The 11577-nt window shown below is 36.3% G+C and overlaps 1 protein-coding gene across 1 annotated transcript in view; it reads left to right on the top strand.

Moving 5' to 3' along the window:
* The first annotated feature begins 3962 nt into the window (after positions 1-3962).
* znf385c (zinc finger protein 385C) overlaps positions 3963-11577 on the top strand; it is a 325442-nt gene continuing 317827 nt past the window's right edge. The window contains exon 1 of the mRNA XM_062050114.1: positions 3963-4242. The gene's annotated coding sequence lies outside the window, so the exon portion shown is untranslated. The remainder of the gene's footprint in view (positions 4243-11577) is intronic.

Below are 11577 nucleotides of genomic sequence, written 5' to 3'. Positions count from 1 at the left end.
ATATATATATATATATATATATATATATATATATATATATATATATATATATATATATATATATATATATATATAGGGTGAATATATATAATAAATCTATAGAGCTACATTTCTCCCTTGGTGTCTGTTGCCGTCACCTCCCCCTGTTAAACCATAACAAACAGAAGAATAAGTGATTATTACATTAGTGTAGATAGATCATGTTGAAACGGAAAATAAGCAGATATTAACAGTAAATGAACAAGTGGGGTAATAATCAATTTTTACAGCTTGTCCCTCATAATTTTGACAAAATAATAGAATGAGAAATGACACAATATGTTACTGCATATGTCAACAGACAAATTAGGAGCCTTTGTTTGCTTACTTACTACTAAAAGACAAGTTGTCTTGTATGTTCAGTATTTTATTTAAGGACAAACTTGTTCTTCGATTGCAATAAGAAACATATGTTTAATATACCCTCAGATTTTTTGTTAAAATAAAGCCAATAATGCCATTTTTTGTGCTCCCCCTTATTAATAAAAGTATCAAAATACATTTTGGTACCGGTACCGGTACTAAAATATTGGTATCGGGACAACCCTACTCAGAACATTCCGAAAGGTTGAAATCTAGAATTCTACAGCTCATAAAATAAATTAAAAATAAAGTGTTTTGATCTACCGGCCAAAAGATGATCACTCTTGCTTTGCTATGGACCAGGGGTGTCAAACTCATTTCAGATCAGGGGCCACATGGAGAGAAATCTACTCCTAAGTGGGCCGGACTGGTAAAATCACGGCACGATAACATAAAAATAAAGACAACTTCAGATTGTTTTCTTTGTTTAAAAATACAACAAGCACATTCTGAAATTGTACAAATCATAATGATGTTGTTTTGTTTTTTTACACTTACATGTTGCGGTTATTATTATTCTATCTTTATTTGTTGTTATTTATACTTACTGAATAAATTATGTCATAATGTTCATCAGCCAACCCAATGGTGTTAATTTCCAATCTGTCAAGATAAAAAATAATAACAAAATCAAATTACAGGATGTTATTTATGTAGTTTGCTCATTTTCCTCGACTGGTGCAGTAACATGTGTTTATTTTTTTTACATATCTAGCATAATATACAAAGATACAAAGAATTGCTATTGCGACATCTAGTGGACACATTTAGAACAGTGGTTTCTTTCATTCAAATATTTCGGCTCATTTTTATACTTAGCAAACTCATCCCGCGGGCTGGATAAAACTGGTTCGTGGGCCTGATCCGGCCCTCGGGCCTTACGTTTGACACCCCTGCTATAGACATTTAATCCCCAAACACTTTTGTGATGTGGACTGATGGGAGTTCCGAAAAGGGAACACTTACTAATGTGTCTTATGACTTCAGCTACTGCAGCCATCTTTCGAATGCAACTAAAAAAAAAATCCTCTGTAACCGCATTCAAAATGAACAGTGTTCTTTTCTTGGTGAATGAGTCGTTAAGTACTACACAGTGTTAACATGTTTGGGGCCGGTTGGCTAATGATGGCCTCAAGAAGGAGTTGGACGTTTGGCTGCTGTCTTCACGTCTATAAGCAGAGCTGTCAGCGCTGAAAGGGCAATGAGAGAACCTGATGGCCGGCAGGTGCTCACAGGCTTTTTGGACGGCGACCTCGGATACCTCCTGTCTGGCTTACATCCTGACCTTTAACCGCTCCTCGTGCACCTGACCGGCACCTGAACCCTCAATTTGGCAAAAATGTAATTACATACTTAGTGTACGCACAGATTCCGTATCATAACACTATCGCTTTTAAGGCTTTGGGGGTAGAAAGCGGTGTTGTGTTTCAGCTTCAACGCTCGCCACGTTCTTGGCTGCGTTCTATTTTTACGATCACTTCTTGTTGGCGTGCCAGCACATTGGCATGACGGAGGACCACATCGCAGCCAAAAAGTCGTCATCACCTCCCCGGTGACAATGTGCTCCATTCGTCGCTCCCGCTGAGCTGCTGTGCGCTTGCCCGGCGCTCTATATCAGGTCTCTTTGCTTTGTTGTGTATCGCAACACGCCTGTCCTCGCGCTGCTAACAGGAAGTGCTATTTAACCAGCCCAATACATCATTTAAATGACTCTAGATTAGCAGGAAATTGGTGTGTCTCCATGATTCTGTCAAAGGTTTCAAGATAAACATAAAACAATGCTGCTTCTCGTGTGGCAACCTGTGGAACGCCACAATGCATTTGTAGATTTTTTTCCCCAAGTTTGTTCCATGTGTGTCAGTTAGGTCATATATGAACACCTTCATTTGTATTCACTCTGACTTTATTTGGTTATCTACACATAAGCCAAGAGCAGATGACAATAACAACGTAATATAATAACTATACACCATGTGACACTGACTTTATGTTTTGCGTTTTACTGTTTGTTTTTCTGTTGTTTCAAAAGAATCCTACTTTTATTTATTTTAAAAATGGACGTCAGTACGTCATTTTTCTGTACAGCACTTTGGTCAGCTGTGGGTATTTTAAATTGATTTATGAATACAGATGGATTGGATATATTTGGATTAAATGTAATGATAAATCATTAACGTTTCTCTGTTATACCATTAATGTAAATTATACTACGTAGATGCCATAATTACTTACTTGACAAATTACTACATTAACGTAAAAATTAAGTTAAATAAAAATCTCAAAATCGTTGTATGGGGTCAACATATGTATTAAGTATTTTTAGAAAATTAGATATCTATTATTATTATTACTATCATCATTATTATTATCATTGTTTTTATTATTATTGTTAGTATTTCTTTTTTATTTTTATTTTTTGTCAAGGAATGTTATTATTATTATTATTTTTATAAATGAACAGTAGGCCATGCGTTATTTTTCTGTACAGTACAGCACTTTGGTCCACTGTGGTTAATTTATGTTGATTTATAAAAAATTATAGATTGGAAATTAGGTTTTGATTCAATGTAATGATAAAGCATTACCATATTTCTGTTATGCCATTAATTAAAAATGTTATGTGGATGACATATTGGTTTTACTTGACAAATAACTACATTCACGTTAAATTAAGTAAAATATATTTTTTTAAATAATTGTATGAGGTCAAAATACATATTGTTTGTAGAGATTTTATTATTATTATTATTATTATTATTATTATTGTTATTATTATTATCATTGTTAGTATAATTTTTAGTTGTTTTAATTTTCTTTTTTTTAATGCATGTTCGTTTTATTTATTTTATAAATGGACTTTATTTAATGTGGTATTTTCCTGTGCAGTACTTTGGTCTATTGTTGTTATTTTAATTAGATTTTTAGATTAAGATGGATTTAGTATGAAGTTTTGATTAAATGTAATGATCAAGCATTAACATTCTCTGTTATGCCATTAATGTAAGTTATATTATGTGGATGACATAATTATTCACTTGACAAAGTAGGATACAAATCTTAAAAATAATTGTAAGGGGCCAAAATATATATTAAGTGTTTATAGAGAATTTGATAGCTATTATTATTTTTTATTTTTTTAATGACTGTTGTATTTATTTTATAAATGACTTTAGGGTATGTGTTATTTTCCTATACAGTGATTTATAAGTAAAGTTTTGATTAAATCTAATGATCAAGCATTACAATTTTTCTCTTATGGCATTAATGTAAATTATATTATGTGGATTACATAATTATTTCCTTGACAAATGACTAAATTTTACGTTAAATTAAGTACAATAAAATGTTATTAAATAATTGTATTGGGTCAAAATATATATGAACTGTTTATAGAAAATATAGTATTATTATTATTTTTCATTATCATTAAGGGTTGTTAACATTTTCGAAACATTCTATTTCAAGCCCCACGACTGATTAATCATTTCAAAATAAATCCTTACATGTGGCATCCGTGTTGTTCAAATTACTATGAAAACAAAAACACAAAAACACTGTAATGTTTCTAGAACACTAAAAGGAACAACAGGGGAGGAAAAAAGTAGGACAAAATGCATTTCCTAAAGTAAACTTGTCTTGAAAATTACGTTCGTGCTTTTATACTGAAAGGAAGCTTCCTGTGCCATCTTGCCGCTTCAATCAATGGAGGCTTGACGGACCCGCGGCATCGGATGGCTGCGCTGCCGTCTTTAGTCAGTCAGTCGGTACCGAGTCGACCTGCTTTCTTCGCCGCTTGACACCACAGACCACCGGACCGGGGAGGCGACGGAACCGGCTCCGGTAAGAACCCCTTTTTTAAATAAGACTTGTTTTTGTCCGTTGTGGCTCGGCGGTGATGCTGTATCTACTACAGGTGTTAAATGGAGGGAAACACCTGGAATGTTCTAGAAGTTTTATTGGAGTTGGTTGTCACGTAGTTCGAACCGGAAATTAAAGTTTGCGGTCCAGAAAGTTAGCAAGTTTGACCCAGCAAGGATGCTTCACTTTCTTTTAAGTCAGTGGGTTTATTTTATGGGGTTTACAACAGAATATCAAGTAATGAATGTCTTTATTAAAATAACTATTTACGCTAACACTTGATATGTGTCAGTGGATGCTAGCAACATACACGGTGTCCAACATTATGTCATAACCTGGTACTATTACCTCTTGTTTCATTATTTACCGACACCGTTGTACTGTAAATTGACCAAATAACCCCAAATATAGATTATTATATGTATATTACACTGTTCTACGACTATACAAACGTTGAGGTGATGTCATACTTTCAACATGAACATACCATGAATTGATTAACGTGGACCCCGACTTAAACAAGTTGAAAAACTTATTCGGGTGTTACCATTTAGTGGTCAATTGTACTGTACTGTGCAATCTACTAATAAAAGTTTCAAGTCTCAACGTGACTTTAGTTATGGACAATGAACGTCTGTTTCTGGTTTCTTGTTAAAATGTGCTGTTGTTGGATTTGGATGCAACATACTTGTGCAGTAGTGCAATATACTTGTAGTACACCTGCAGTAGTTTTGGATTACACATTTTCTGCTAAGGCAGGGATGTCAAACTCATTTTAGATCGGGGGCCACATGGAGAAAAATCTACTCCCAAGTGGGCCGGACTGGTAAAATCACAGCACGATAATTTAAAAATAAAGACGACTTGAGATTGTTTTCTTTGTTTAAAAACCGAACAAGCACAATCTGAAATTGTACAATTCTTTTTTTTTTTTTAGACTGACAAGTTGCGGTTCATAGTATTCCATTTTTATTTGTCGTTATTTATATTTTCTGAATAAATTATGTGATAAATTAATATAAATATCTCGGACCTCATCCAAATTTACACTCATGCGCGCGCTCTGAGGTCCGAGAGCCAGCTCCAGCTCGTGGTGGCCAAGACGAGACTTAAAACCAGGGGAAACAGGGCTTTCTCTGTGGTCGGCCCTAAGCTCTGGAACACTCTGCCCCTCCATGTTCGAAGTGCTCCCACAGCGGAGTGTTTTAAGTCTCGTCTTAAGACCCACTTTTATTCTCTGGCTTTTAACACTACGTGAGTTGTGTGATCCTCTGTGTTTTTACATTTTTATTTCTATTTATTGTTTTAATTGGTTTTACCCTTTAAAATAGTTTTTAATCATATTCATTTTTATATTGTTTTTATATTTATTTTTTTAAATTTTTTTTCAGTCATTGGTGGAGCTAAGGATAGTATTTTAATCTTGTTTTGAATATTTTTGTGCAGCACTTTGGAAACATTTTTGTTGTTTAAATGTGCTATATAGATAAAGTGGATTGGATTGTCTGGAGCAGCATGGTGGTATAGGGGTTAGTGCATGTGCCTCACAATACGAAGGTCCTGAGTCGTCCTGAGTTCAATCCTGGGCTCGGGATCTTTCTGTGTGGAGTTTGCATGTTCTCCCCGTGACTGCGTGGGTTCCCTCCGGGTACTCCGGCTTCCTCCCACCTCCAAAGACATGCACCTGGGGATAGGTTGATTGGCAACACTAAATTGGCCCTAGTGTGTGAATGTGAGTGTGAATGTTGTCTGTCTATCTGTGTTGGCCTTGCGATGAGGTGGCGACTTCTCCAGGGTGTACCCGCCTTCCGCCCGAATGCAGCTGAGATAGGCTCCAGCACCCCCCGCGACCCCGAAAGGGACAAGCGGTAGAAAATGGATGATTGGATTGGATTGATAATGGATGGATGGATTGATTGGATTGGATTGATAATGTTCATCAGTCAACTCATTGGTGTTAATTTTTAATCTATCAAGATAAAAAAAATTATATCAAAATCAAATTACAGTATGTTATTTATGTAGTTTGGTCATTTTCCTCGACTGATGTACTAACATCATGTGGACACATTTAGAACAGCTGTTTCTTTCATTAAAAAATTTCAGGTACATTTTTATACTTAGCAAACTCCTCCCGCGGGCCGGATAAAACCTCTTCGCGGGCCTAATCAGGCCCTCAGGCCGTACGTTTGACACCCCTGTGCTAAGGGGTTCATCGTCTTCCCACAGTGGATACATTTTGCCTATAGTTTGCAAGAAAATTGCAGATCACCCCACTCCTTACTACAGTGTACAACAGCTATTGCAGTGGAATTCGTTTATGTCGACACCCCGTGGACCTACTGACCGACGTCAACATAAGCGGCTGTTGACATAACGAAAGCAGCTTGCGCAGTAGCATTGTAAGCCTAAGTATTCGTTAAAAACAAGGCAGCGGTTTTATTTACAGTAGGAAGGGGATTCGTACGGCCCCGTTTGTCACGGTCTACCTAACAGATGAAACTTGACAAATTGGAAGGGTGCACTATCCACTTCAACCACCAAACGGCAGTAGAGTGTCGAATATCCTAAAATGTAATTTGTGGCAATTCCAATTTTGACCACTATGTAGAGTGGCGTTTTCCATCATTTTCAGCAGATTGCATTGCACAATAATTAACCCCTCCTCTTCCTCTAACACGGGAAGAGGAATGAACGAACCTGGGTAATGCTTGAAAAACATGTAACTCTTTAATATTGTTGTTTTCAAAGTGTTTTATACGGTATATGGGATTCATATGGCCCCAGAATTGGGGCCATATGAATCCCTTCCTTACTGTAACAAGCATATTTCATGTGTTTATAATAGGAGAAATATTATCATAGACAAAAATTTAATTTAAAAACATTTGTACGCACGTACAACACTTAAGACCTTCAGTATATTAGTATGTGGAATTAAATTATGGAATAGATTAACCAAAGACATCAAACAATGTACTAATATGATCCACTTCAAGAAACTCTTCAAACTTAAAGTGTTTACAAAGAAGAAGAACCATGATAAACATTCTGAATTTATTTCATCCATCCATTTATTTTCAAAATAATTGTATTTATCTCACCATATGAAATATAACTTATTTCACTAACTATTATTTATTTATTTTTAATGTTATTAGTTATGTAGTATATTGTGAATAATTTGAGAACAGGAAGTGAACAAAGGTTTTAGCAACTGCTATGTAAAGGAAAAGGGGTAGGATTTAATAAGCTCTGCTTCTTCCTACTCCTTTTCGAACATGTTGAATAGAGGAACTGGAAATTGTGATGTATCATGTTGTATGCGTGCATGTTCCAAATAAACTCAAACTCAACTCAGCCCAACTCAAATGTCTCTGGCCACTGTAACGTTGCACACAGTTTGAACAGTAACACTGTGTTTGAATATGGGAAAATAAAAAACTGCACGTAAAATCAAGTAATTCTTTGGCGTAATACTTGATGGAGCTCGCGTACCACAGTTTAAGAATCACTGCAATAGCGTAACAACGTATATCTTCATGGAGGGCGTGAAAAAAGTATGTCCCCTAGACAAATGTAAGTGTGAGCAAGTTCCAAACAGCCCTTTTAATAGCGTGAGAGGCAATGGCGTAATTGCATCTTTAGTGTTAGTAAAGAACTATCTTGACAAATACCGATTAAAAAAAACATTAACTTTAGGGGTGGGCGTGAAAAATTCTGTCCCTTAGTGGGGCATTACAGAAAAATGATTGCGAACTACTGCCTTAATACGAGAAAAAAAGAATGGGTAATAATACTTGTTTTTTTTTTTAACCTAAATAGTTTTTCCCCATTTTTATTTGTTATGCTTGTGTTTTAATTAGGGCTGGGCGATATGGACGAGAAAGTATATCTCGGTATATTTTTACTTAAACTCGATATTTGATACATATCTCGATACATTTTCCGGTGAAAGTCTACATATAAAGATATTCATTTTTGAGCGATATTCAGTAAAATTGAAGTGAATGACAACTGTACTGTCAGTGGCATTTTTAATAACCCAGTTAGTAAAGATGGGTATTAACAGCCCAGAAAAAAATCTGTTTAAAGTAGTACAGAATTACATAACATAAATAAAATAGAAAAACATTATTTCTACATAAAATAAATAACATAGCTGTGCAAATATTACAAAATGTATCAAACTCAGATAAAAAAAATACTATTGCAGGCAGGCACTTTTTAATTTCCCTTCCTGGTTTGATGACCTGCCCTACCTTGCCTCTGATTGGCCTGTCCATAACCAATCGCAACTCATCATAGTGAACAACCAACCAATCATGGATGTTCTTATACGTGCAAGCACGTCTTGGAAGGAGGAAGGGGAGGGGTTTAGTAGCCCATGGATGGGGAGCGGGGGAGAACAAGGAATACAATAAATAAGCCGCGTTTGGTAATTTTAACTTGAAGTAAATTATATCGATATTATGATATTTTCTTATATCATATCTTGTTTAAAAAATATATCGATACATCTTACAAACTCGATATATCGCCCAGCCCTAGTTTTAATATGATATTTTAGAGTAAAAAATAAGCGTCTAAAATTCAGGCGCACATTCTACAGAAATGTATGTCTCGACTATAACACCGATGAGGTGTTGTACTATATCGTAAATGTGCAAACATTTTCCTCCCGTTGGCCGTCAATCTGAATAAAATAGATAAATGTGTGCATTTACTTAGTTGCTGTGGTACAATCCCGGATTTTATTCATAAGCCTACTTTGCACTGAACTGGAAGGGGTGCTCAAAAAACCAATTCACTCTAAAATAGCGATTTTTATATATTCTGATTTTAAATTGATTTATAATTTTCGAGAATTGATTAAAAAAAGAAAACTTTTTTTTGGCTCAATTTTTATTATTGACATTATTACTGATACTGTTGCTTTTATTCATTGTTGGTTTTCAATTTAGTATTGTATTTAATAAGTATTGTATGTGTTATTGTAAATTGGCTAAAAAAGTGAACATCCTAGCATGCTCACAGGTAACATCAATCAATCAATCAATGTTTATTTATACAGCCCTAAATCACAAGTGTCTCAAAGGGCTGCACAAGCCACAATGACATCCTCGGTTCAGATCCCACATCAGGGCAGGGAAAAACTCAACCCAGTGGGATGACAATGAGAAACCTTGGAGAGGACCGCAGATAGGAATGATACTCGAAACCGGTTTTCCCGGTTGTTCGATAAGAAAAGAACCGAGTCCTCGGACTCGAATCCCTTTTTGAGAACCGGTACCCGTTATCGAGACCACTATAGTAAAGAAAAAGAGTTGGTTCTATATTCGAATCCCTCGGAACGAATCTCGTCCCGACCAGAAATGCTCCGTGTGACGTCACCAGAAATGGCGTCACGTAGCTCAGTCATTAGGCGCAGATAGCGAAAGCAGGAAAAATGGACTGGAAAAAGCGCTCCAAGGTGTAATAAAGTTCAAAACAAAAGGTATAATCCAATGAATAACTTTACTGAGAGATTTGAGCAGGGTACAAACACATGACGAACATTTTTACGACCAACCGGAAACATAGCAACCAGGCTAGCAACGCACCTCCTTTACGGCAGCTGTCGCAACGTTCTTAAAGCGACCGCAGCACATACATATATATGACTCCCTTTTTTAACTTTAGTTTTTCTTTCCTTGTAAACAAAACAAAATCAAACTGTATATGTGTTGTCTGTCTAATTATAAATAATGCAGACGAGGCGTGTTGGCTGAGTTCTTGACGTTTACTTTCACAGCGTGCTCATAACCTCATTCTTAGCTGCCGGGTGACGATATGCAACAACACTTTTCGGGGCTACCGCGCATGCTCGTCACTCCCGTTGCATGCTGGGTAGTGTAGTTGTTATATTCCCTAGCTCATAACATCTTTCCCCCTATAAAGAAATAATGTTAACTCAATAAAGTGTATTTCTTTTTTTAGCTTTAAGTTTTCATTTGTTAGCATTGTAACCACATTTGCAAACAACTTTTCTCTTCATAGAATTTTCTTTCAATAAAGAAATAAAGTGCAAAAATGTCAAAGCATCATAACAAACAGTTATGTCAAATAGCAGCAGAAGTGCACTTTTTGGAGAGCTGTATTATTTTCAGTTTTGTGCCCAAGGGACTGATTTTATTTAACACTATATTATTATTTATACACCTATAGTGATCACAGAGACAGGTTGTTTTTGTGTTACTGTATATATTTGTTTTTCTGAAAAATCCCATTTAATATACTTTGGGTAACAACAGTCAATATTTATTTATTTTATTTTATTTTTTTAGGGGGGTAACAGTCAATATTTATTTATTTATTAGATTAAATTGTTTTGTTATATAATAAAAGTGAGCTTTTGTTAAACCAAATATTGTGTGTTTTTTTCCATATACAACAACCTATCTGGACTCGATAAGAGAATCGATTAGGAATCGGTTCGATAAGAGGATTCGATAATAGGCTAAACTCGATAATTTCTTATGAAACATCATCCCTAACCGCAGATGTGGGTGACTCCCCCCCTCTAGGGCGACCGGTGCAATGGACGTCGAGTGGATCTAGCATCATATTGTGAAAGTCCAGTCCATAGTGGATCTAACATAATAGTGAGAGTCCAGTCCATAGTGGGGCCAGCAGGGGACCATCCCTGGCGGAGACAGGTCAGCAGCGCAGAGATGTCCCCAACCGATGCACAGACGAGTGGTCCACCCCGGGTCCCGACTCTGGACAGCCCCCCCCCCCCAGAGATATGACTCTGAGGTATATGGCTACAAAATTGGCTAAAAAGTTAGCATGCTACTGTTAGCAACTGACATAACTTGACGACATAAGCGGTTCCACATAGCTATTTTGCTGCACAGCAAATGAATGGGCTTAATAATATTGCATTTCTTGCAGGATGTTTGACATGAGCTGTTAAAGTGTGTATTTACTAGCAACAGCTGCTTCAGTCTCTTTTGCTCTTATGATCAGCTGCATTCTGTGCATTGTGTTTTATTTAGTGCAGCCAAAGTGGTGTGTTTTTAGTGTTTGTGTGAGGCACAGCGCTGGAGTCCAATGGTGTGCCATGAGTGCTCTGGGAATAGCATCACCTTGATGCTTCTAAGATGCAGAAATGTGAAGAGCTCACTTGAAGTGTGCCATTGTGGAGAGCAAAGAATAAGATGGCAGCCTCTAGTTCAGCTTGTTAACACAAGGATGACAAATGTGGAAAGCGTCCAAGGCTCCCTTGAGGAAATGTTGGAACTTTTAGATGGAATAATGGGTAGCATGTTCTCA

Source organism: Entelurus aequoreus, linkage group LG06, assembly GCF_033978785.1.
Source record: "Entelurus aequoreus isolate RoL-2023_Sb linkage group LG06, RoL_Eaeq_v1.1, whole genome shotgun sequence".
NCBI classification, from domain to species: domain Eukaryota; kingdom Metazoa; phylum Chordata; class Actinopteri; order Syngnathiformes; family Syngnathidae; genus Entelurus; species Entelurus aequoreus.
The sequence above is the reverse complement of the archived record's forward strand: the minus strand, read 5'-3'. Positions and strand labels throughout refer to the sequence as shown.